The sequence below is a fragment of the Capra hircus genome, chromosome 5 (genome assembly GCF_001704415.2).
Source record: "Capra hircus breed San Clemente chromosome 5, ASM170441v1, whole genome shotgun sequence".
Classification (NCBI taxonomy): domain Eukaryota; kingdom Metazoa; phylum Chordata; class Mammalia; order Artiodactyla; family Bovidae; genus Capra; species Capra hircus.
Genome location: NC_030812.1, coordinates 50,836,273 through 50,861,967, shown reverse-complemented (window position 1 = coordinate 50,861,967; position 25,695 = coordinate 50,836,273). Strand labels below are relative to the sequence as shown.

The following is a 25,695-nucleotide window of genomic DNA, read 5'->3' as shown; positions in this document are numbered from 1 at the left end:
GATCAGTCCTGGGTGTTCACTGGAAGGAATGATGCTAAAACTGAAACTCCAATACTTTGGCCACCTCGTGAGAAGAGTTGACTCATTGGAAAAGATCCTGATGGTGGGAGGGATTGAGGGCAGGAGGAGAAGGGGACGACCGAGGATGAGGTGGCTCCATGGCATCACTGACTCGATGGACATGAGTTTGAGTGAGCTCCAGGAGTTGGTGATAGACAGGGAGGCCTGGCGTGACGCAATTCATGGGGTTGCAAAGACTCAGACACGACTGAACGACTGAACTGAACTGAAGCTGAAATTAAATTAGAAAACTGATGTTTTATATCACACACAAAGCTTTTACTTCCTGAGCTTCCAATTTAATTGTTTTTAATTTTTTAGTGATACTTAACATTTTCAGTCAAGTTCACTTGTATTCATTTCAGTGTTGGATACCAAAGTTATCTCATAATAATAATAATGAAATAATAATAATGAAAGACAGTCTCATCATTATATATTAGATTGATGCCAAGCAGTCTCAACAGAATATTGAGAATTCTTATAAAAATATTTCATTGTTACTAAATGACCATCAATGTCACATCCTACACTGGTACTAGGCATATAGTATAACTTCAGGAAATGATGGAAAAGAGCAACACAAGCAAAGATAATTAAAATACAGTACGAAAAGTGCTACACTAATGGGATATATAATATTAATACAAAGCTCCATAGAAGCACAGATGAACATGGACTCGCCAAAGACCCCATCCCTTTTTTCACCTGGAGAAGAGCTGAATTCTATTTTGAAAAGCTGATCCTCTATCTTGAAGAACAAATACTAGCTCACTAGGCAGAAAATTAAAACAAGCAAACAAAAACAAGAAAGGACATTCTCAGTAAAGAAAGAGACAAGACGCATGGCCTACAGGTAGAAATAGACATGCTGTTTTTAGAAAATGTCAATTCCTTGTGTCAGTGAGTTGCCATACACACTCAAATGTACTGGCTGAGCACTATTTTCATGCCAGGCATTTTGCTAGACTAGGGAGCAGCAAATAGCACACAGACCAAATTTTTCCTGTTGCCTCATTTTGTATTGCCTGCAAACTAAGAACAATTTTTGTTTTTTTAAGTGGATGAAAAAAATCAAGAGAAGAATATCATTTCAAGGTACATGAAAACCGTATGAAATTCCTATTTTAGTGTCCGTAAATAAAGCTGTATTGAACACAGTCACATTTATACCTTTGCATATGGTCTATAGCCACTTTTGTGCTATGCTGGCAGAACTGAGTAGTTGGGACAGCAAAAGTACGGCCCACAAAGCCTGAAGCCTTTACTAAACTAGAGAAAGCTTGCAAATCCCTGTGCTAGATGATGGGTGAAGAAAACAAGGTCTAATTGTGGAGAGGAACAAGGAAACAAACCTAATCTTAGAATATTGTAGGAACAGTTAGGACATACAGCCCGAGGAACTATGATTAAGAAAGGTCTATGAAGCTGAATTAGGTTAAATGAGAAGAACAGATCATAAGGAACCTTGCCTGTCATGCTTCAAATTTCATTCTGAAAGCAATGGCAAGACTTTGCAGGGTGTTAAGACAGCCTATGACATAATTGGTCTTGTATTTTAAAACAGCCATCCTGATCACAATGTAACTAACTATACTTATTGTCTTTTTCTGGCAAAGCAAATACAATACTGGGATGTAAGGACTATTTGCCCTTGGGAGAACCAAGGAGCATTCTTATCAGACAGCCATCTTTCTTATTTACTTTCTCTCTCAATGAAATAATGATAATAACAATAATCATTATTGTTTATATATTGTTATTGTTATCATAATCATGTGCTGTGCTTTAGTCACTCAGTAGTGTCTGACTCTTTGCAACCCCATGGACTCTAGCCCGCCAGGCTCCTCTGTCCATGGGGATTCGCCAGGCAAGAATACTGGAGTGGGTTGCCATGCTCCTCTCCAGGGAATCTTCCCAACCCAGGAATCGAACCCAGATCTCCTGCCTTACTGGCAGATTCTTTACTGTCTGAGCCACCAGAGAAACCCCAAAATACTGAAGTGGATAGCCTATTCCTTCTCCAGGGGAACTTCCCAACCCAGGAATTGAACGGGGGTCTCCTGCATTGCAGGTGGATTCTTTACAACTGAGCTACCAGGGAAGCCCCAATAATAATAGCTAGTACTTATTGTAACTACTCACTAGGCAGTTGCTAAAAGTTTTACATATGTTAACTGTGCAAGTAATTCTTGCTGAACTGGAGACATATATACAATAACATGATTGGATTTAACCCTTTTCTTGGAAGAAAATATTTTTAGTGTTCAAATCACATGATTTTTTTCAATCCTACGTGAATATATTGGAATTCCCTTGTAGCTCAGTCAGTAAAGAATCTGCCTGCAATGTAGGAGACCGAGGTTCAATTCCTGGGTGGGAAAGATCCCCTGAAGAAGGAAATGGCAACCCGCTCCAGTATTCTTGCCTGGAGAACCCCATGGACAGAGGAGCCTGGCAGGCTACACTCCATGGGGTCGCAAGAGTTGGACACAACTTAGTGACTAAAGCACCACCAGCTGAAAATATTGAACACTTGTAGCATAACCTTAACTCCCTTTATCAAGCAAGACAGGTGGCTGAGCCATCATTCATTCATCCTCATTCATCACGCCCTACTATCAGGTGCTAAGTGTCTCTCACGTGTCAGGAAGCAAAGTGAAGAGGCCAAGGTATACAACTGCAAGTAGTTTTTTCTGTTCCCAGTTTTTTCTGTTCCCAACAGTTAAATAAGAAAAGTAAACACACCACCAATCTCAGACCTGAAACCCAGTCACTGATCATTCCATCAACCCAGCATTATCCTGTTGGATACACCTAATCCTTGAAAACTTTCTTCTTAAAGTTTTCACTTCTAAATAGTTTTGTGGATCTGTGTTACAGTAAAGATGATAGAAAGATGGAAAGAGAATTAGCAAGTACTGGTAATGAGAATGAAGCCAAAAAAGACAGAAGTCAGTGCTTCACACATGGTACTTTGGGCCTGTCTCCCAAAAACAAAGCTAATAAAATCACAAGGGATTATTACTTGGCATGACTAGCTTAGAAATAGAGGGAAAAGGGCACAGGGGACAGGAGGTGGACTCACCAAGGTTAAGGACAAAAGGTGAACTTGCCTTCATTTATTCTAGAAAGTATTTCACACCTCTAAGTATTTTGCTTATATTAAATTAATGTTTTTAAGTTCAAATCTAAATTTAGCAATTACATGTACATCTAGGATACCAGTGTCTTATGGTGTATTTCCTAGGCTTAATCACTTCATTGGAAAATTAAATAATATCAGATGACAAAGAAGAAAGTTGCCATTGTATTAGAGTATTGCCCACACACTAAAAAATTTACAAACCCAAGACTTACGGACCACAAATTAGAAACTATGATTTTGTGATTAGAAAGATGCTAAAGTGTGTCTGGAATTCCCTGCAGACTTCTTACAGTAGCAATATGCCTTTGAGACTCACTAGAAAACAGTCCCAAGAGGGAAAGCCAGCATTTTGTGCCTCTGTATATTTTTCAATGCACCTGAGATGGGTAGCTTTACCACTATACTTTCACTCTTTATATTCTAAACTTGACACTCTGACAAATGGGATTTTAAAAGGCAAAGAGAAAAAAAATCAGGTAGGGAAAACCACAGGTCTCTTCCCAAAACTTCCTACCAACATTTACCTCATTTCTATACTGCAAATTATCATCCTTATTGTGGTAACTAACCTCAGTTACCTTATTAGAAAGTTTAAAGAAGAGATAAATAGACATTTGTTAAGACTGTCAAGTCAGAAGTGCAGATTTGTTCTAAAGCACTTTTCTGTGTCTGGCTTAATTCAAAGTTTTCCAACCTCAAGCTCAACTGTCTTGCTTCTACTGCTTGAAGAGATTCTGGTTCTACTCCTCTTACTTGCCGCGGATGTGGAGACCTTCTCTGCGCCATTTGGACCCCTTCGTACCCATCTTACCACACCATAATTTGGTACGATCACCCTTAGCTACACTAGAAAAGTCAATGGACAGCTCCATGATCTCAGCATTCATTCCCCTTAGCTCTCTGTACAGACTTGATATATACTACCGAAAAGATAACTTTCCAAAGCCTACAGCCTAAGTAACCTAACCATATTACGTGGGTTCAATAGTCCTGGAGAGTTTGATAAATTGGGTCTAGCAACAGATAAGGGCTTCCCTGGTGGCTCAGATGGGAAAGAATCTGTCTGCAATGCAAGAGACCCAGGTTCAAACCCCGGGTTGAGAAGATCCTTTGGAGAAGGGAATGGTTATCCACTCCAGTATTCTTGCCTGGAGAATCCCATGAACAGAGGAGCCTGGTGGGCAAAAGTGATTCTCATAGGCATAGCTTCTTCTAAAATGATTCTGTGCCAGTGTTCAAGGTGCCTACTGACTGATTTGAACACAGCCTCTGCAGACTGTTTCTACTTTGTAGACAGATGAAACTCCTGTCCCACTGAGAAAGCATTCTGATTCCTACATAATGACGATCTACTATTTGACAGCTTTTTCTCAATAGGACAGAGATCAAAAAAAATGTTATTGTGGACTGTTTCAACTCACAGAGAAGAGTTTCTACAGAAAACATATCTATATTTCAGGCAAACCAGGTAAAAATCAGCAAGAATATCTTATTGCTGTTTTGCTAATGCCAGTGTAAAAAAATATATATGTATGTTTTAACTTGCTTTGTATCACACTTAGTAAAGCATAATAAGCATGCATTTTAAAGGCATCTAATAAAGCATGTCTCAGAGATATTGCAGTTTCAGTTCCAGATCACTACAATACAAGAAATACTGCAACACAGTGCAATACAGGTAAAAGTCCCATGAATTTTTTGGTTTCATAATGCCTATATGTCTACACTACATTGTAGCCATTAAGTGTACAATACCATTGTCTAAATAAGGTACACACCTTTATTAAAATATGTTATTGCTAAGACATGCCAGCTATCATCTGAGCCTTCAGCTAGTCCCAAGTATTTTGCTGCTGAAGGGTCTTGCCTTGATCTTGATGGCTACTAACTGATCAGAATGGTGGCTGCTGAAGGTTAGGAGGGCTGGGGCAATTTCTTTGGGAAAAAAAAAAAGACAATGATGAAATGTGCTGCATCAGTTGACCTTTCCTTTCACTAACAATTTCTTTATGGTATGCAATGCTGTTTGATAGCATTTTACCCACAGCAGAACTTCTTTGAAGAGTGGAATCAATCCTCTCAAACTGTGCTTCTGCTTTATTAACTAAACTTATGTACTATTCTAAATCTTTTGTTGTCATCTCAACAGTCTTTTGAGCATCTTTACCAGGAGCAGATTGCATCTCAATAAGTCATTTATTCGCACACCATAAGAAGGAACTCATTTGCTAAAATTTTATCATGAGATTGCAGCAGTTCAGTCACATCTTCACGCTCCACTTCTGATTCTAATTCTCTTGGTATTTCCACCACATCTGCAGATGCTTCCTGGTCCACTTAAGTGTGGAAGCTCTCAAAGTCATCCAGGATGGCTGGAATCAGCTTCCTCCAAACTCCTGTTACTGTTGATATTTTGACTTCTTCCCATGAATAACAAATGTCCTTAATGGCATCTAGAATGGTGACTCCTTTCCAGAAGGTTTTCAATTTACAGTTGACCCTTGAACAATGAGGGAGTTCAGGATGCCAACCCTCAATATAGTTCAAAACTGCAAGTAACTTACAATTGGCCTTCAGCATCCACAGGTTCATCATGTAGTACTTCAGTATTCACTATCGAAAACAATCTGCATAGAAGACCCACGAAGTTCAAGTTGCATTATTCAAGGGCCAACTCTACTTTGCCCAGATCCATCAGAGGAGTCATTATCTATACCAGCCATAGCCTCATGAAATGTATTTCTTAAAGCATAAGATTTGAAAGTGGAAACTACCCCTTGATCTATGAACTGCAAAACAGATGTTGCATTAGTGAGCATGAAAACAATAGTAATCTCATATATCATAGTCACGTATGAATGTGAGAGTTGGACTATAAAGAAAGCTGAGCGCTGAAGAACTGACACTTTTGAACTGTAGTGTTGGAAAAGACTCTTGAGAGTCCCTTGGACTGCAAAGAAATCAAACCAGTCCATCCTAAAGGAAATCAGTCCTGAATATTCACTGGAAGGACTGATGCTGAAGCTGAAACTCCAATACTTTGGCCACCTTACGCAAAGAGCTGACTTATTTGAAAAGACCCTGATGCTGGGAAAGATTGAAGGCGGGAGGACAAGGGGATGACAGAGGATGAGACAGTTAGATGGCATCACCGACTCGATGAACATGAGTTTGAGTAAGCTCCGAGAGTTAATGATTGGCAGGGAAGCCTGGCATACTGCAGTCCATGGGGTCACAAAGAGTTGGACACGACTGAATGACTGAATTGAACTGAACTGACCATCTGCATCAGAATTCTTGGGTGACCAAGTGCATTATCAATGAGTAATACTACTTTGAAAGAAAATTTTTGTGGCACTAAGTCTCAACAGTGCTTCCCTGGTGGCTCAGATGGTAAAGAATCTGCCTGCAATGCAGGAGACCCAGGTTTGATCCCTAGGTCGGGAAAATCCCCAGGAGAAAAGAATGGCAACCCACTCCAGTATTTTTGCCTGAAGAATTCCATGGACAGAGGAGCCTGGAGGTCTATAGTCCATGGGGTCGCAAAGAATTTGACACTACTGAGCAGCTAACCCTTCACTTCAAGTCTCAACAGTAGGCTTAAAAATCTGAGTAAACCATGTTGTAATCAGATGTGTTGTCATCCACGCTTTGTTATTCAATTTCTAGAGCACAGGAAGAGCAGATTTAGCATAAGCCTTAAAGGGCCCTAGGATTTTCAGAATGGTAAATGATCACTAGTTTCAACTTCAAGCCACCAGCTGCCTATGCTTTGAGCTCTGAAGCCAGAGCCACTGACTTCTCCTCTCTAGCTATGAAAGTCCTACGCAGCCTCTTCTTCCAATAGAAGGCTCTTTTGTCTACAGTGAAAATCTGTTGTTTGGTGTAGCCACCATCATCCATAACCCTGGCTAGACCTCCAGGATCACTTGCTGCAGCTTCTACATCAGCACTTGCTGCTTCACCTTGCAGTTGTATGTTATGGAAATGGCTTCTTTCCTTCAACCTCATGAGTGAGCCTATGCTAGTGGCAAACTTTTCTTCGTAGCTTCCTCGCCTCTCTCAGCTTCAAATCACTGAAGAGAGTTAGGGCCTTGCTCTCAATTAGGTTTTGGCTTAAGGGAATTTTGTGGTTAGTCTGATCTTCTGTCTAGACCACTACAACTTTCTCCATATCAACAATAAGACTGTTTCACTTTTTTTTTTTAATCATTTGTGTGTTCACTGAAGTGTCAATTTTAATTTTCTTCAAGAAATGTTTCTTTATATTCACAACTTGGCTACCTGACACAAAATGTCTGGCTTCCAGCCTATCTCAACTTTCGACACACCTTCCTCACTAAGCTTAATCATTTCTAGCTTTTGATTTAAAGTGAGAGGCATAAGACTCTTTTTTTCACTAGAACATTAAAGACCACCATAGGGTTATTAATTGACCTGATTTCAATACTGTTGTGTCCCAGGGAATAGGGAGACCCAAGGAGAGTTAGAGAGATGGGGAAAGAGTTGGTCAGTAGAACAGTCAGGATACACACATTTATCCATTAAGTTTGTGCTTTATATGGGTGAGGTTTAGGCACCCCAAAACAATTAACATTAAAGATCATTGACCACATCACTACAAATATAATAATAATGAGAAACTTGAAGTATTGTGAGAATTATCAAAATAAGACACAGAGTAAGAAATGCTGTTTAAAAAAATCACACCAACAGACTTGCTCAATGAAGGGTTGCTACAAAACTTCAATTCATACAAGATACAGTATCTGCAAAGTGCAAAAAAGTAACACATAATACAATGAGGTGTGCCTGTAATGAAAGATATGTTTTATAAGAAAACTTGTAACCAAATCCAAATTTTATTTTCTAGTTCTGATTTTTAAGTTTTGGTTTTCCATCTTAACTGCAATACAAACTAGAGCTTCTACCTAGAGAAAAACTCTAATAAAAAATATTGAGCACCTACTATGTACACTGTACAGAAAGCCAAAATGAGTAAGTAGTCTAGACTTTAAAATAACATATATTAACATGGCAAACAATCAACCTTGTTTCATTTTTTTATACCATATATATTTTAGCACTTTTGGAAACCAAATCAATGAGGACGACTAATATTTTATATCTTAAGGGATTAAAAAAATCTAATAATGCAATAATTAGAAGGGGCATTCACATCATGCTTTTTAGATAAACAAACACTAACCATGAAAAAGATTAGTCAGAATTAGTCAACTGCCTTTCTCTAGCCCTCTGACAAACCTCTGGTGAAATGGGAAGGTTGGTTAGGTGTTCCACTTAGGTGATTTCCATTGCTCACTTGTGTCAGGAAGGTTGACCTGAGCAGATGGATGTAGCCAATGTGAGAAGTCACACAAAGAAGAGAGAGGAGCACATGATCCCCTCTCTGCCAGGTCTCCCCACAATTTGCACTGAGGTGAACCCCTGATGGATTTGCTTCCTTCTGGCTAATGGGAACCTCCAGTCTCTTGGCAAAGCCTGGAAACATCCCTTGTCACTATGACAGGTTGATCTGCTTGCTAATCTGCTTTTCTCTTTTCAGCTCCAGCTCAACTTGACCTTTCGTGCAGCATATTCTGTCTTTTTTCTCACAAACAGCTCTGATTCCTCTATCAGCTGGCAGACAAGGGTCACTCTGTCCAACTGTGTTTTGGTTTGCAGAGCCTGGGCAATGGCCTGTTTTGAATTTGCTGATTAATGCTATTATTTGGCTTATTCTCTGTATCTCCTATTTTTATCAAAGGTTTCCATTTCAGAAAGAAATCAAAATTGTGGTAAATCTTTTGGGGATTCCAAGCTTAAACAAAATGCCTTCAACAAAGGAGAGCACTTAGAATTATAAATTTGCATTTAAATGCTTGACCATGCTGGCATCACTTATGTAGCAATATCAAACAGCATGAGATAAATCAGAACACAGCTTGAAATTATAGTCCTAACTTATCCGATTTCATAATAATTTTAGGGTCTTTCCTTTAAAAACCAATAGCTCAAAGACTTATATTTTTCCACAGAATATTCTTCTGTTTTGCATAATAGCTCTCCCATGGTTCATAGAATGATATATTAAAAGCACTATTTCTACAATAATTAATCCTAATTTTTAAATTTAGCTAAATGACATCTGGAGAAGGCAATGGCACCCCACTCCAGTACTCTTGCCTGGCAAATCCCATGGATGGAGGAGCCTGGTGGGCTTCCATCTATGGGTTCGCACAGAGTCGGACACGACTGAGCAACTTCACTTTCACTTTTCACTTACATGCATTGGAGAAGGAAATGGCAACCCACTCCAGTGTTCTTGCCTGGAGAATCCCAGGGACTGGGGAGCCTTGTGGGCTGCCGTCTATGGGGTCCCACAGAGTCGGACACGACTGAAGCGACTTAGCAGAAGCAGCAGCAGCAAATGACATCTGCCACATATTTATAACTATGAAATTAGACAAAATCATTGAACTAAAAGCCTAACTTAAAATATGTAAATGAAAATTTTCTAGGTTGGACCAAGAAAATTACTTGTAAGTTACTATTTTGATTGCATTTTATGTGATTGCAAGACAAAGAATCAACAAGCCATATGGAGACTTTGCACATGGCCCTAGACATAAGGTATGGACTAAGAGGATAATATTTACAATCAAATAAATTAATGTTGTTCATGGGACAATAGAGTAAGGATAAAAAAAGTTACTAGGGAAAATTAAGAGGAGTTACATAATTTTTTTTTTAAGAAAATGAAATTCATTGTGACAAGCAAAGCAAGAAAAGATTCATAGTTTCTCTTTGCTAGTGTTATGATTGATAATACTTATATTTATGTAGCATTTTCATATAAGAATCCCAAAACAATCTAGTGATTTTTTTTTCCTTGCATAGTACATCAACATTATCCTATTTTATAGAGAGTAAATTTAACTCCTGCTCCAGGAAAAAAAAAAAAAAGATCTTCATATGTGGCACTTTGCCATATGCCAGCCCCAGTTTGAACTCTATCTTTGTAATCTAAATCTTCTATGCAGTTATTCCCATTTCAGAGATATAGAAATTGAAGAACACAGGGTTTAATTAATTTACCCATTTGTCAAAGGTAGAAAATGATCAAGCGGAGATTCTAATCCAGGTATCTGTACCACTCACAGGCTTCATCAGCATGTTCTAATGCTTTTCCATCACCAGGCTGATTCAGAGAACTAAGAAAAGAGCTCAGGCATTCTGAGGTGCAGTGGCCAAAAATCTCCCATCTCCATGTTATCCAAATCAGTCATCCATTTTTCTGTGTGAAAGGATTCTGACCCTCAGTCTATATGTTTACTTCCTGACTCATCAGAGCTATAGAGGCAGGCTCTGTTATCAAACTGGTTAGGTTCAAATCCTAGGAAGCCATGTCATGGATGCGTTTTATTTTCCAAAGAGAGAAAATTCCCCAAATATTTTTCTACCACTCTAGCGCCATATCAAGTTCTCAAGGAATGTATACAAAGCTCATGCTCATACTCATTTTCTATGATAAGTCTGAGCTTGAGGACCTAGTCTGTCTACCAAAAGCTGGACCAGGAAGGGAAAGGAAGACCAGTGTTCATTCACCCCTCCACGGTGTGTCTCCCCTCTCTCTCCCCATCTTTAACTTCTGAACCTTACCTCTTTGTCAGCAGGGTAAGAAATCAGTAGGTCTTAGAAAAAGACCACTTCTACCTAAGGCTCAAAGAAAAGACATTTATGAAATAATTCTCAGCTGCCAGCAACTCAGTACTCACAATGTGGCCAACGATAGAAGCCCCAATGGTCAAACATGTCAACACAGCACAAAAGAAAAGCATCACATGAGTACCTAGAATCCATCTCAGATTACAAGAAAGTTTAAACAGATTGTGTAAACTCAGTTAGTTTTCCTAAGTTTCTCCTAAACTATTGCTTTAATCATAACAGAAGGTTCTCAAAGCCCCTGACAGCCAGCAGTTGCAAAGTTGACACCAGGTTGATGGGCCACCTGTTGCAAGGTAGGAGCCAAGAACAAATGTGAGAGCAAAATCAGCTTTGTTTATTAAGCAGCAAAAGGGACATCTGTCATAACAGCCAGTACAACCACCCCAAAGGACGACTGTAGACCAAACTATTCAGTTCTTGTTTGCTTCCGTCAACCCCTCCTTCACATCTAATACATATCTAAGAGGGATCTCTGGCATTCATTATCTGTACTGTGATAACAATAACATGCCACAAAAACCATAATTATTTTCACTCTTAATACATGGGCTAAATGTGTATTTAATGTGTAATTAATAGATACACATTAGAAAATGTATAAAGATGGATATTTTAAATGAACAATATGATAAATAGTGAAAATGGAAAATGTTGTTGATGTATTTAATTTTTAATTAAAAATTAGGTAACATTTTAACTCAAATGATTGGTTTTAAACAGCTTTCATATTTTTATCCCAAGTGAAAACAGGCCAGCTATTTCGAACCACTGAGTTGGGATACATAATCTACAAGGGAAACACTCAGTGGCAGCACTGTTGGGGTCGACTGAGATGCAAAGAAGAAAGCCATCAAATTATGGAAGACCTGGCATGTGCTTGACGTGCTGGACAGGTTGCCCTGTGTGTTTCTTTTCAACATTAATATTATGCTTGTGAGGGAGGTATTATCGTAGTCATTTTATAGATAATAAAATGGTATCTCTGAGTAATTCAGAGATGTGACCCATCTAAGGTCATGCAGGTAAAAACCAGCATGTCTTCTGCTTGCAAAGTTACCAACTCCAGTAAACTACGCACTATAGTTTCTATGCCCCACGCCTGAGACACTTAAATTCACACGGGAGAGTGCCTATCAGACGATACGGCAGGACATCCTCAGGTGACGAGACAAACAGTTCTTCCCCTTTACCCATCCACAAAAAAACTGTGGACTATTAAGGCAAGAGAAAGTGCAATCACTCTCTACTTCTATATCACTTCACTAGTTAAAACAGAGGTCAAAGTCTCTCTAAAATGGCCAGAACAATAAACCCAGATGAGGAAAGTTGACTCTAGCTCTCATGATCATGGCTACATAGATGATATTACATAGGAGAGGAATTTCTCCTTCCTCTCTCTTTTTCTCTCTCTTATTCTCACTCTCTCTCTCTCATTCACACACACACACACACACACACACACACACACACACACCCCACACAGGGCTCTAGAGAAGTTTCTGGAGAATCAGGATGAACATAGCAATAGCATCACACCAGTATATGGAAAAAATGACCTCAGAATTAACATAGGGCACTGCTTTTAGAGTACTTTTATTTCCCACTGAGATCTCTTCTGACTCCATATAGTCATCACAACAATTCTTCCACGGCGTCACTCATGTATATTCTAGCAACATAAAAGTACGCAATTTATCCTACAGGAGGAATTCACAATGTTCATTCCCACCACTCATTAATTTTCATCATTTCACTGTTCAGGAGGAGAAGCTCAGATCAAGTGAAAATACACCAGAATTCTTAGAAACCGCCAGACGGTGGCAGAGTGAGGAGGCAGCTGGTTGGGGTTAGAAGATAATGGAGATGATAACTCCTAGAAACTCAGAGACAAGGGTATGGTAAGGATCACCTAAGTGTACATTTCAATGACCAAAAATTAAGGTGGAGAGAGAGCCATGAGGGAAACTTTGGAGAAACAGAAAGAGAAGACCCAAGGGAGTTGGAGGCCAAGGAAACGAGAAAGAGCAGTTTAAAGGAGTTTAGGAGGAAGCCAGAGCATGGGCTGAAAACAGCAATGAGGAACAAGGAAAACCTGATCCCATCACCAGGCCTGGGGGTAGAAAGCGGAGGCACAGGAGGAACATAGCCACTCCTTGCCAGGCTAGACACGAAAACAGCAACCGCAGAGAAAGCTAAATGTCAGATGAAGACAGTAAAAGCAATATACAGAGAAAAGTCTAAAACTATCACAGATTTTTCTGATAACAGTCCATGGGCTCTAGAAAGCACCAGGAAGCGGTTTTAGGAGTCAGGGAGGAGTGTTATAAGGGACAGTGTACAGAAGCTGAAATAGTTAGGTATGGGACATGGTGGGGTGTAACCTGGAAGACTGAAAGTTTGTATTGGGGCTGGCTGACATGAGTAAGAAGACAAGGTGTGTCCCAATAAATACATGAGAAGATCAAAAGGTGGGTCCAGTGCGAAAGCCAAGAACTTTTAGACCAAGACAGTGCTGATGAATTCACAGAACGTGATAAAGAATACACATTGCTGTGCACATTTATCTTGAGAACTTGGAGAACACAAATTTAATAGTCATCTAGGCTATAAATTTCTCTTGCAATAAAAGCACAAAGGTCTCCACGTTCCAAAATGGTGTCACTTCTGATCACCTATATTTTGTAGCATATGGAGCATAATGCAAATATTTATGGTGACCTACTGTATTACCAATCTTATTTAGTTTCAAGTGTGCTCTAATATTTTCAGAATGAATTTTCCAGACCAATTTAATTTCTTATCTGATAAAAAATATATAGCTGATATAGTATAAGGAATATTGTGAAGAAACAGTAAATTATTTGTAACACAGCAAAGATTCTAATTAGGCCCTGCTTGCTTTCAATGATCAAACTGGGGAAATATGGTCCACAATGTAAATAACATTTAAAAGTTGGCTGGCAAGTGTACTTAAAAAAGCAGTTATTGATGGCATAATACCAACCTGGAAATGCAAAGCAAGTGTTAGTCCAAGAGATCAGTGGTAAGTGATGAATTACGAACACCTCTGCTGCTAATTTTAACACAAAGAATAATGTTGAACATACAAAGCAGAAGGAGATAGCTACGACGAGGGAAAAACAGACCAGAGAAACAGAACAGACAGAACTTCATTCAACAATATGACTCCTCTCAATTTAATTCAACCCCAAATGTTTTCTGATGGATCCAGTAATAACCATTGATATTAATAGAACATGCACATTAAGACTGAATCAAACTTTGCCAATATCTGTGACAATTGTTCTGAGAATGGTTTCGAAAACACCAGTATATAAAAGGGTTATAGCGAATACAAAGCATTATGCTTATAATTGTACCTGTAATAATAATAATTTTAGTTTTACTTCTAGTCTCACCACATGAAGTGTTTACAGCCTAAGGGATTGGCAATCATATCATTTCTCATCTTATTTTTAATTAAGTTCCACAGTAATAATGGGTTTTGCTTGCTTTTCCTTCAAAAAAAATCATCATATAAGACTTCTTGATGCATTCAAGAAAAATCTCCAGGTCTCTTCTAATAAGAAAAAATAACAAACCTGCCTATAGCTACTTATATTTATGAGCATTTAGAGTGTTGTTAGTTTCTCCTGCTCAATATTAATCAGGCAAATGGAAAAGTATGTTGAAGTTCCCATGTTCCTCTTTTTATCTAAAAAATAAAATCAGAAAAGGAAGCAGCATTCTCACCTAAGAATATTCTCCTCCTCAGCAATGATTTCCATTCTTCATGACTTTTTATCATTGTTGTTGCTGTTGTTATATCATCAAGGATTTAGTGAAGTAAGCCAGAAAGAAAAACACCAATACAGTATACTAACATATATATATGGAATTTAGGAAGATGGCAATGAAGACCCTGTATGCAAGACAGGAAAAAAGACACAGATGTGTATAACAGACTTTTGGACTCAGAGGGAGAGGGAGAGGGTGGGATGATTTGGGAGAATGGGAATTCTAACATGTATACTGTCATGTAAGAATTGAATCGCCAGTCCATGTCTGACGTAGGGTGCAGCTTGCTTGGGGCTGGTGCATGGGGATGACCCAGAGAGATGTTGTGGGGAGGGAGGTGGGAGGGGGGTTCATGTTTGGGAACGCATGTAAGAATTAAAGATTTTAAAATTTTAAAAATTTTAAAAAAAAAGGTTAAAAAAAATTTTAAAAAAATGAATAAATAAAATAAAATTATAAACAAAAAATAAATAAATAAAGAGTAAATAAAAACCTATGATCCAAACCTCTGTCTCTTCCTATCCCCCAAGTAAGGATCTTCCCTGCAAGGAAACACGTGCATGGATGGCTACCTCACTCCTTCAGCCATGTCACAGTGGCACCTAGAAAGTTAGTTCAACTTCTACATGGAGAAGAGTGAGCTAAGTAATTACCCTTGCTTTTCCAAGGCTGAAATTATGGTGAGTTACATCACCCTTTGGCAGAAATATCACCCTTCCTGTGTTTCCTGATGAAACACTACCATATGCCTACTCTCATCATGAGGTTTCTCATGAAACTGCATATATTCCCTGTGTGTTTGGAGATCTTAACATCCATGAGCAAAGAAACTCTCCAAACCCTAAGAGCAGGAAATAGATGATGACTAAAAATGATCTTACTCATTGCAGATCACTGATACAGAATGTATCAGCACCTAGGAAAGATGTTTGCTTTTATTAGTTCTGCACATTTTTGCTACATTTCTTTAGATTTCAAAGATCCAGTTCTCTTGTGACCAAGGTTTCCATTAATGAATTAATGCCTCAAGAAAGGACCCATTGTGTGTGTATGTATATATATATATATATATGTCGTTTCAGTATCTTGTCAATTGGGAAAAATGCTGCAATGAACATAGGGGTGTATGCACCTCGTAAAATTTGTGTTTTTGTATTCCTTAGATAAATATCAAAAAAGATTCCAACAACACTGACTTTATCATGTAAATTCTCTACCTATTCCTAATTACTGATCCTAAACCAAAAAACTAGCAGAGAAATTTCTATCAATGATCCTGCCAAAATATGAAGAACTTTCTTACAGGTGTAATGATTTATGACACCAATTTATGAATACATTTTGTATCAAATGTTCATATACAAGTTGAATTTTGTAGTTGACATGCACTTTCCTACAGAATCAATGGTTTTAAAAATGGCTAGGTTTCCTGCCTAACCTATGAAAATCTACTTGAACTATTATGTGCCTAAGCAAACAATACTATTTCAAATTTGTTTCACTATCACTTAGAACATTGTTTCTCTATGGAAAAAAACAAATCTAAAGTTCATCCATTCACTCATTTCTATTAAACTGAACCATATGAAAATGTCATTTGTGTAGGTCAAATAATAGCTGAATATCAGCAACTTCATATGGTTAAATCTGATATCATTCAAGAAAAATTAACTGTATAGCTTGAGACTGAAAGAGGCTGGGAACAAAGGTGGGTAAGTCAAAGTCCAGGTATTTACAAATTATCACATCCAGTTAACACACAAATGTGTGTAACAGGTACATGACATTATGGACAGCAATTTGATGCATTTTGACTCAAGGGCTAAAAACAGATCACACATTTCTTCAATAGAAAGCAATGTAAGCAGTAGATGTCTCGCCTCTCTTGGTCCCCAACTCCTTTTGCCAACCCCACACCCTAAGAAGGGACAGGAGGATGTTTAAGCATCACTTGGAAGACAAATCACATGTACACACTCAAATGTTTACAGACTTGCCTACAACAGGAAAGGTCAGAGTCAATTCATTCTCCACAAATTTATTCATACATAATGGCCCATAATTCAAGTTTTCTCATTATTCTCTTTAGCTGTAATGTTCATTCAAGTTTTTCCAGAATAATAGATTAATCAATATAATAAGGATATTCAGTCTGTTTTCTATTTGAAAAATCTAGAGGATGAACACCTCTGCTTTATGTAAGCTGCCTAATTATGTTAACTATATTTGACCGAGTATATATTAGACAGTGAGCCAAGCAGGATGTTTGGATCATAATATGATCTCTTATTCTCAACTCTAATGTACATAGTTAATCTTCAATTAAATTTCTCACCAATTTCCCCATAGTCATATTTTGTGCTATAGTCTTGTTATTAAATTCCTATAAAATTATATTTTGGGGAATTGGATGAGACAATCCTAGAATCCAGTCCAATTCCAATAGAATTTTAAAATGTTACTCATCATTCTGAATATAAAGTAATAGTCATTAATTTAAAAAAAAATCAAACAATGCAAAGATAAAGTAGGAATTGAGTGAAAGTGAAGTCGCTCAGTCGTGTTTGACTCTTTGCGACCCCAGGGACTGTAGCCTACAGGCTCCTCCATTCATGGGATTTTTCCAGGCAAGAATACTGAATTGGGGTGCCATTTTCTTCTCCAGGAGATCTTCCCGACCCAGAGATTGAACCCATGTCTCCCTCATTGTAGGCAGACGCTTTACCATCTGAGCCACCAGGGAAGTCAGTCAAATGTAATTGGAGTGAGAGAGAATAAGGACAGCAAGGTATGATGATTAAAAAAAAAAAAAAAGCGAGTGATTTTGCACTTGTAACAAAACTACCATACCCAAAAAGCCATGACCAAAAGGTGGAAGGGGTAGTGGGAGGGATTGGGAGATGGGGGGCTTTCCTGGTGGCTCAGACAGTAAAGTGTCTGCCTGCAATGCAGGGGTCCCAGGTTCGATCCCTGGGTTGGGAAGATCCCCAGGAGAAGGAAATGGCAACTCACTCCAGTATTCTTGCCTGGAAAATCCCATGGACGGCGGAGCCTGGTAGGCTACTGTCCATGGGGTTGCAAAGAGTCAAACATGACTGAGCAACTTCACTTCACTACACTACTATGTATAAAATAGGTAACTAATGAGAACCAACTGTATAAGCACATGGAACTCTACTCAACGCCCTGCTGCTGCTGCTGCTGCTGCTGCCACTTCAGTCGTGCCCGACTCTTAGCGACCCCATGGACTGCAGCCTACACAACAGTATGTGATTAATAACTGACATGGTTTAAGTTTGAAAATGCTCTATAGATTTAGAGGAGAGATGTCACTCCCAGCTAATGTGTCAAAATAGCAGTAGGTCTACTCAATAAATCACTTTATAAATCACTTATTTGATCACTCATTCATTCAAGAGATATTTATTGAGTGACTACAAAGTGTAAAGCCCTATGAGAGTCCCAGGAGATCCAAAACTGAATTGGCCCTTCCCTGCTGCATATTATACTCTCAGAAAGAAGGTAAGATGTGAACAACCAATTACACAATACACTTAGGGTGTTATTAAGCTCAAACGCACAGGAATACACGGTGCTCTAAGAGCATTTGCTGCTGTTGTGCGACTCTTTTGCGACCCCATAGACTGTAGCCTGCCAGGCTCCTCTGTCCATGGGATTTCCCAAGCAAGAATATTGCAGTGGGTTGCCATTTCTTTCTTCAGGGATCTTCCAGATAAGGCCACCTAACCTAGGGGGAGAGATACGGAATGCGTGCTTGAGGAGTGCTGGTAACTGAGCTTTAAAGGATTTGGAGTAAATTCCTACTATGAAAGACAAATGAAAGAAGCAGAAATGGGGTCTGAATATGGAGAGTTGCAAATGCAAAAGCCTAAAAATAGAAAGGGACAGAGTTATTCAAAGAACTGAAAGGAAACCAGTGTGCCTTGGAGGGCACAGTGCAATAAGAAGGTAGCCAGAGATTAGGCTGGTGAAACAGGCAGTGGCTAGACACCACAGGGCAAGGTTTCTTCATCGCACTGCTACTGACATTTGCAGTTAATAATTCTTTATTGTGAGGACCTGCCCTGCATATTGGAAGATGTTCAACAGCATCTCTTGTGTCTACATGGTAGATGGCAGTGGCACTATTCCCTAATCCTCACATCCTAGGAGAATCAAAATGTCTCCAGGTTTCACCATATGTGCCCTTGGGGATAAAACCATCCCCAGTTAAGAATCACTGCCATAAGGCCTTGTAGGTGATCTTAATACTGAGTCTGACCTTTATCCTTCAAGCAATGACATAATACTGGATACTATAAGGAAATGAGTGATTTTTCAAACAATCTGGGTAGGGCAAGAGGAAATTAAAGAGTGAAGTTCTACAGCTGTCAGAGAAACGATAGCTCTCCAAACCTACAGAAGAGAAGGGGGATCAGTTGGTCAACCCCTCCTGAGATGTTCTAAATGAGGTAAGCTGCCTCCTTGGCAGCGGACATAGGACCACTGGTTGTATATTTCTTCATTGTCCATTCACTTATCTGGATCATTTAGACCTCAGGCGCCTTTTGTGCATCTGTGTTCACCAAACAGCCTAGGAGTAATGCTGGGGGAGTGGGACTTTGCTAAAACTTAGCATGGGAAATAAATTGTAAATGAGGGTTATAAAATATGGAATATGTAGCAATGATTATGGGCTTCCCTGGTGGCTCAGTGGTAAACGATCTACCTGCAAGGCAGGTCACTGGGGCTCGATCCCTGGATCAGAAAGATCTCCTGGAGAAGCGAATGGCAACCCACTCTAGTATTCTTGCCTGGAGAACTCGGTGGACAGAGGAGCCTGGTGGGCTACAGTCCATATATTTTATGCTCCTTTAAGTATATCCTCATGTGTGTGTATATATACATATATGAATATATTCTCATACTTTCATCACAAAACTAAAAAAATCAAATTTCAAAGCCAGAGCAAATATCAAATACTGACAATGAAGACATTGTGTCACCAGAAGGAGTAATTCTTTTTTTTTTTAAAGAGAAGTCTCATGTACTAACTTGAGACCTTTATTGTTTAGAACAGAATGTCAGTCAACTGTTTCCATCCTCATTAACTCGGTTCCTTCTGCTTTAAGAAAAGCATGTAATTTGTCACTGAGGTTTCTTTTTACTTCAGTCCTGCTGCATTGTTAGTGATTTTTATACAGTGTGTGCTTGGAGGGTATTTATCATGTTATTTAGAGGCAATAAATCAAGTAAATCTGGATGAGCTTCTAAAAGACTTGCTATGTACACACGCATTAAGAACTATCAGCAAATGCTTTCTGTCATAACACTGACCAGGTGAAAGTTAGTTGTTTTTAGTGCCTCCACCTTCAGATTTTGTCTCTTTTTCTCTCTCACTCCTTCCCATGTGTGGGCTGTACCACTGAACTTATTGTTCCTTCTCCATCTGTGCTCACAAACCATGGCCCATCTGTGCAGGATGAGTTTCATTCAAACCAGTAACCAAGAAGCAAGAACCAGTGTCCTGAAGCATCCAACTGGGATGGATAAACACTGCCAATTGAATCCCTTTGACCCAAGGGCCAGCTGAAGTCTCCAACAGCCACTGCTCTCATTGGACTGCTCTCACTGGAATTCTGGCTCAAAGCCAGACAAATTCCTGACTTCTGCAAAATAACATGATTGCTTTTCTTCACTTTTTAAAATTTATTGTTAATTGGAAGATCATTGCTGTACAGTGTTGTACTGGTTTTTGCTATACAATAACGTGAATCAGTCATAAGTATATGTATGTTCCCTCCCCCCTGGAACTTCCCTCTCAGCCCCACCATTTTTTTGAATTGGAGTGTAGTTGCTTTACAATGTCATATTCGTTTCTGCTGTACAACAAAGTGAAACAACTATATATATACACACATATACCCCCTCCCTCTCCCAACCCACCTGTCTACGCCACCACAGACAATCAAGTTGAGCTCCTCTGCTTTATAGCCAGTTCCCACTATTTATTTCACACATGGTAGTGTGTGTATGTCAATGCTACTGGACTTCCCTGGTGGTCCAGTGGCTAAGACTGTGCTCCCAATGCAGGGGGCCTGGGTTTGATCCCTGGTCAGGGAATTAGATCCCACATGCCTCAACTAAGAGTTTGCATGCTACAGCTAAAAAAAACCATATGACTTTGAAACCATTTATGCCATAAGTAAATAATGTATATCTGCTTCTAAGCTCTTGTAGCAGGGATTCAAGAGCTTTTGCTAGCATCGGAATTGTCTGCACTGCCTTTTACAAATATATATGCCCAGGTCCCACTACAGACTTATAGAATAAGATTAAGCAGAGATAGAAGCTGATCACTTATATTTAAAAAATCCACAAGAGATCCTGCATACCAAATTCTGATGTGCACTGAAATCTGAGAGTCATTCCTATACTTTATAGAATAGAGCAATAATTAATAATTATTGCTGAAACAATTTATTACTTGGTCAAGATAAAAGATAATTGACAACATAAATTTTCATACCTGATCATTTGAGTTTCCTCTACTAGATTGAAATCTCTTTGGAGGAAACAAAATAGCCTAAACACCTTTGTACCCCATACTAGCCATAGAGCAGACGCTCAACAAATTTTAGAAAAATGAGTACTTATCTGCATACATGAATATCAACTCTAATCAGTTTTATTACTTCATTTGTATATAAGAAAAACTTCTAGACATACATAAAGGAAGAGGAAAAAATGGAATGCCAGGATCCTCATTTCATTTTATCACTTAGAAGTACTATGCAAGGAAGTACAACATATCAGGTCCCCAGGAAGGAAATCCATGTTCCTTTTACCCATCTTTTCCACCATGAGTGTATTTTAAGTCTCAATTATTACAGGAAATTAAAATAAGCCATTTGTATATGATAGTCATCAAGTTCCCGGGAAGAAATTAGATTACTCCCAAATTCCTCACCCAGTCCTCTCCCATATGCCCATTCACCGACCTGACTGCTCTTCATGGCATTACTGTTTTGCAATATCTGCCTCAGAAGACGCCTGCATCTTTTCTAAAACAGTGTAATAGTTTCTGTCCTTGTCACAAGTGGCCCACAAAGGATATTCTAGATCCCACATTCGATTTGAGACATCAGCAGCTCAAAGGCAGAGAAAATGCAGAACAGGAAATGCAGAATCAGAATTCCTAATATGCATGTACAAAATGCCACGGGTACACTGGATTGTGAGGATACACAAATTCATCTGATGCGTCAAACTCCATGCACCAAATACTAGTTCTCTGTTTTATTTATTCTGAACCCATCCAACAATGACAAACATTCTTCTACTTATAGAGCACTCCATGAAAACCGCTGAGTAAGGACACTCTAATAGGTTCTCCGTTCCTAATAAATCACTATAATTTATGTTACACAGGTCCCCCTGGAGAGGATAATAAGAGGCTGATATGCATAACATATTTCCTCAAAAAAAAAAAAGAGAAATGCTTTTCACTGGATTCTTACTCTGGACAATCAGTTGTAAAGCAGAAATTTGATGGTTGAGAGCAGGGCATTAAGCAGTGTCAAGAGAGATCTGTTGCCAAATGGAGCTTAGTATAAGACTCTTTAAAGTAACTCAGATAAAATTAATGTTACACTGCCTCAGTATCAATGCCATATTTACCATTAGTATGCCTAGGATTGCTGCTAAGAACTCAAGAAAGGGGACCTCAAGGAGAGGGGACCTCAAGGAGCACCACCTGTTGCTTAGAAAATCCTGAGATGCATATTTACTAGTGCCTGTGCTAAGCTGCTTCAGTCGTGTCCAGCTCTTTGTGACCCTATAGACTGTAGCCTGCCAGGCTCCTCTGCCGATGGGATACTCCAGGCAAGAATACTGGTGTGGGTTGCCATTTCCTTCTCCAGGGGATCTTCCTGACACAGGGATGGAACCGTGCATCTCGCGTCTCTTTAGTCTTCTGCATTGTCAGGCAGGTTCTTTACCACAAGCGCCAGTGCAGTCCAACAATAAACCCCACTGCCACCACCGTGGCTGATGTCCACCATGTCTTATCCATGCCCAGTTGAATTCAGTACTTCCTAACCAGTAAAATGCGTAAGAACCGCTGACGCCCAAACCCACCCCTAGAGATTCTGACTCAATAGGTTGAGGTGGGGTCCAAATATTGGCATTTCCCCAAATCTCCCACGTGATACTATTGGTCTGTGGACCGCACTTTGACATTCTTCCAAGTGATTTTTGTCTGAGCCTTTTATACTACAAGGTTGTTTCTGGATGTTCACATTGACTTGGTAAACTAAGATTTCTGAAGGCAAACCCACTGGGGGATCTGGCCAATATTATATTAATATCATTCTAAGCATTTGCTAGGAAGGACCCTGAATAGGAGAGGACCACTCAGCAGGCCCCTGTAGGTATGATGTTTAGATTGCTTAACTCACTAGAAAGTGAAATAGGCTCCACCATAAGACAGTCTCACTCCAAAGACCACATTCATTCCGTTACACCACAGCTGTCATTAAACTCATAGGGAGATGGAATGATTTACAGGGCAAGAGAGGATCCGAAAGTGTCTGTGGTCAGCATGGGAATATCAACTGTTATGGATTTAACTGAGCTAGCCCTGCCAAACGAGATATATTGCAGTCCTAGAACCATCCCCTAGCAAATCAGGATGTGATTTTATTTGGAATCAGAGTCTTTACAAAGGGGATCAAGGTAAAGTAAAATCATTAGGATGAACCCTCATCCAATATGAATGGTATTCTTATAAAAAACAGAAATTCGAACATAAAGACAGACAGGGAGAAGATGGCCATGTAATCATAAAGGAACACCAACGTGTACTGGAAGCTAGAGAAGGGAAGGAAGGATTCTCCCACAGAGCCTTCAGAGAGAGCACAGCTGTGCATACATTCTGATTTCAGATTTCTAGGGACTAGAATTATCAAACAATAAATTATTCTTGTTTTAAGACATCCAGGTTTTGGTACTTTCTCACAGCAGCCCTTTGCTCAGTTGCTAAGTTTTGTCTAACTATTTTCGACCCCAAGGACTGCAGCCCACCGAGCTCCTCTGTCTGTTGGATTCCCCAGGCAAGAATACTGGAGTGAGTTGCCATTTCCTTCTCCAGGGGATCTTCCTGACCCAGGGATCAAACCTGTGTCTCCCATGTTTCCTGCATTGCAGGTGGATTCTTTACCAATAGCCACTGGGGAAGCCCTAAGCCACACATTTTCTAAGCCACAGCAGCCCTAGAAAACTAATATAAACATTGGTTATATATATACAGGAACAGAAGAAAGTGCCAACTAAGGAGGTTAAGAGGTCATTGCTGGACAGAGAAAAGTGCTGTATCATAGGACCAAAGGGGAAAGAGGTCAAATTGAATTTGGATTAAAGAGAAACATGTAAGAATTTCATAGAAATTACCTAAACACTTGCCTTCCCTTTAAAATGACCTTTCCGGTCAAGGGAGCAACAGGTCATGTGATGAGAAAATCTCAAAACATTTTTGCGACATCAGTTGTTAGCAGAAAAGAAGTATAACAAATTCTTACAAGTCTACAGGACCTTACTATTCAAAACATTTTTATCACTAATTCTTAAAACAATCTGATGAGGCAGACGTAGCCTCCACTGCTTAATAAGAGTTGAGAAGAAAACTGAACTTTAAGTGCAATTACAAAATATGCCAACATTATGTTAACTGTTTCTTTATTTAGTATCTACAATTACCTTCTGAGGGAGTTGTTAGTCACCTTTCACAGCAGAAATATAGAAATCTTAGGCAAACTGTCCAGAATCAGAGAGCCGTAACTGTTTTTGTTTTCTTTTTTTTAAAAAAAAGGCAGTCAAACTCATCTGTTGCCTCTAAAATTCATGTTCTTTCCACTACATAGTAACAGATCTCCATTGGGACTGCTGAACTCTGGGAAATGATTCCTGAAATTAGTCAAGCACTGAAACTAGAACTATATTTATTTTCCTTCTGACTTCCCTTCACCCATTTCTCCTCTCTCCCACCCCTGCCTCTGGCAACCACCACTCCGAATCCATTAGCTTAGTTGTTTTGCTTGTCTTTTTAAGATTCTATGTATAAGAAACATCATACAATATTTGTCTTCCTCTGTCTTACTTATTTCACTTAGCATAATGCCCTTGAGGTCCATCCAAGTTTTCATGGCTGAATAATATCCCATTTCATATATGTACCACAATTTATCCACTCATCCATCAATGGATCTTTACATTGCTTCCATTTTTTGGCTGTTGTAAACAGTGCTGCAATGGACAAAGGGGTTCATTATCTTTTCCAATTAGCGTTTTTGTTTTCCTTGAATTAACACTCAGAAGTACTATTACTCTTGGTTTCATTTATCTTTCCGATTATTTTGGGGTGGGGGTCTCTACTGTAATTATCTCCCTATGATCTTCATTATTCCCTTCCTTCTGCTGACTTTGGGCTTTGTTTGTTCTTTTCCTAATTTCTTTCGATTGCAGTGTACATTATTTATTTGAGAATACTCTGCTCTTTTTTTAATCAGGTTCTTTCTTGTCACTGAATTGTATGAGTTCTTTATATGTTTGATATTAACCATTTATGGGGTACATGATTTGCAAACATTTTCTCCCACTCAGTAGGTTGCATTTTTATTTTCTTTTGATGAAGAAATCATGATTTCCTTTGCTACGCAGAGGTCTTTTAGCTTGATACAGTCCTGCTTGCTTATTTTTGCTTTTGTTGCTTTTACTTTGGGTGTGAGAGTCAAAAATTATTCCTAAGGTACATCAAGGAGCTTACCATCTACGTTTTCTTCTAGGAGATTTATGGTTTCAGGTCTTAAGTTTAAACCCTTATTCCATTTTGAGTTAATTTCTGTGTATGAGGTAAGATAGTGGTCTACTTTCTTTCTTTTGCATGTAGCTATCCAGTTCTCTCC

The 25,695-nt window shown here is 39.0% G+C and overlaps 1 protein-coding gene and 1 pseudogene across 1 annotated transcript in view; both read right to left on the bottom strand.

The window, feature by feature from the left end:
• Positions 1-25,695, bottom strand: part of FAM19A2 (family with sequence similarity 19 member A2, C-C motif chemokine like) — a 568,280-nt gene that overhangs the window by 363,575 nt on the left and 179,010 nt on the right. The gene's annotated exons all lie outside the window — the stretch shown is intronic.
• On the bottom strand, positions 4,970-7,609 carry LOC102185986 (annotated as a pseudogene).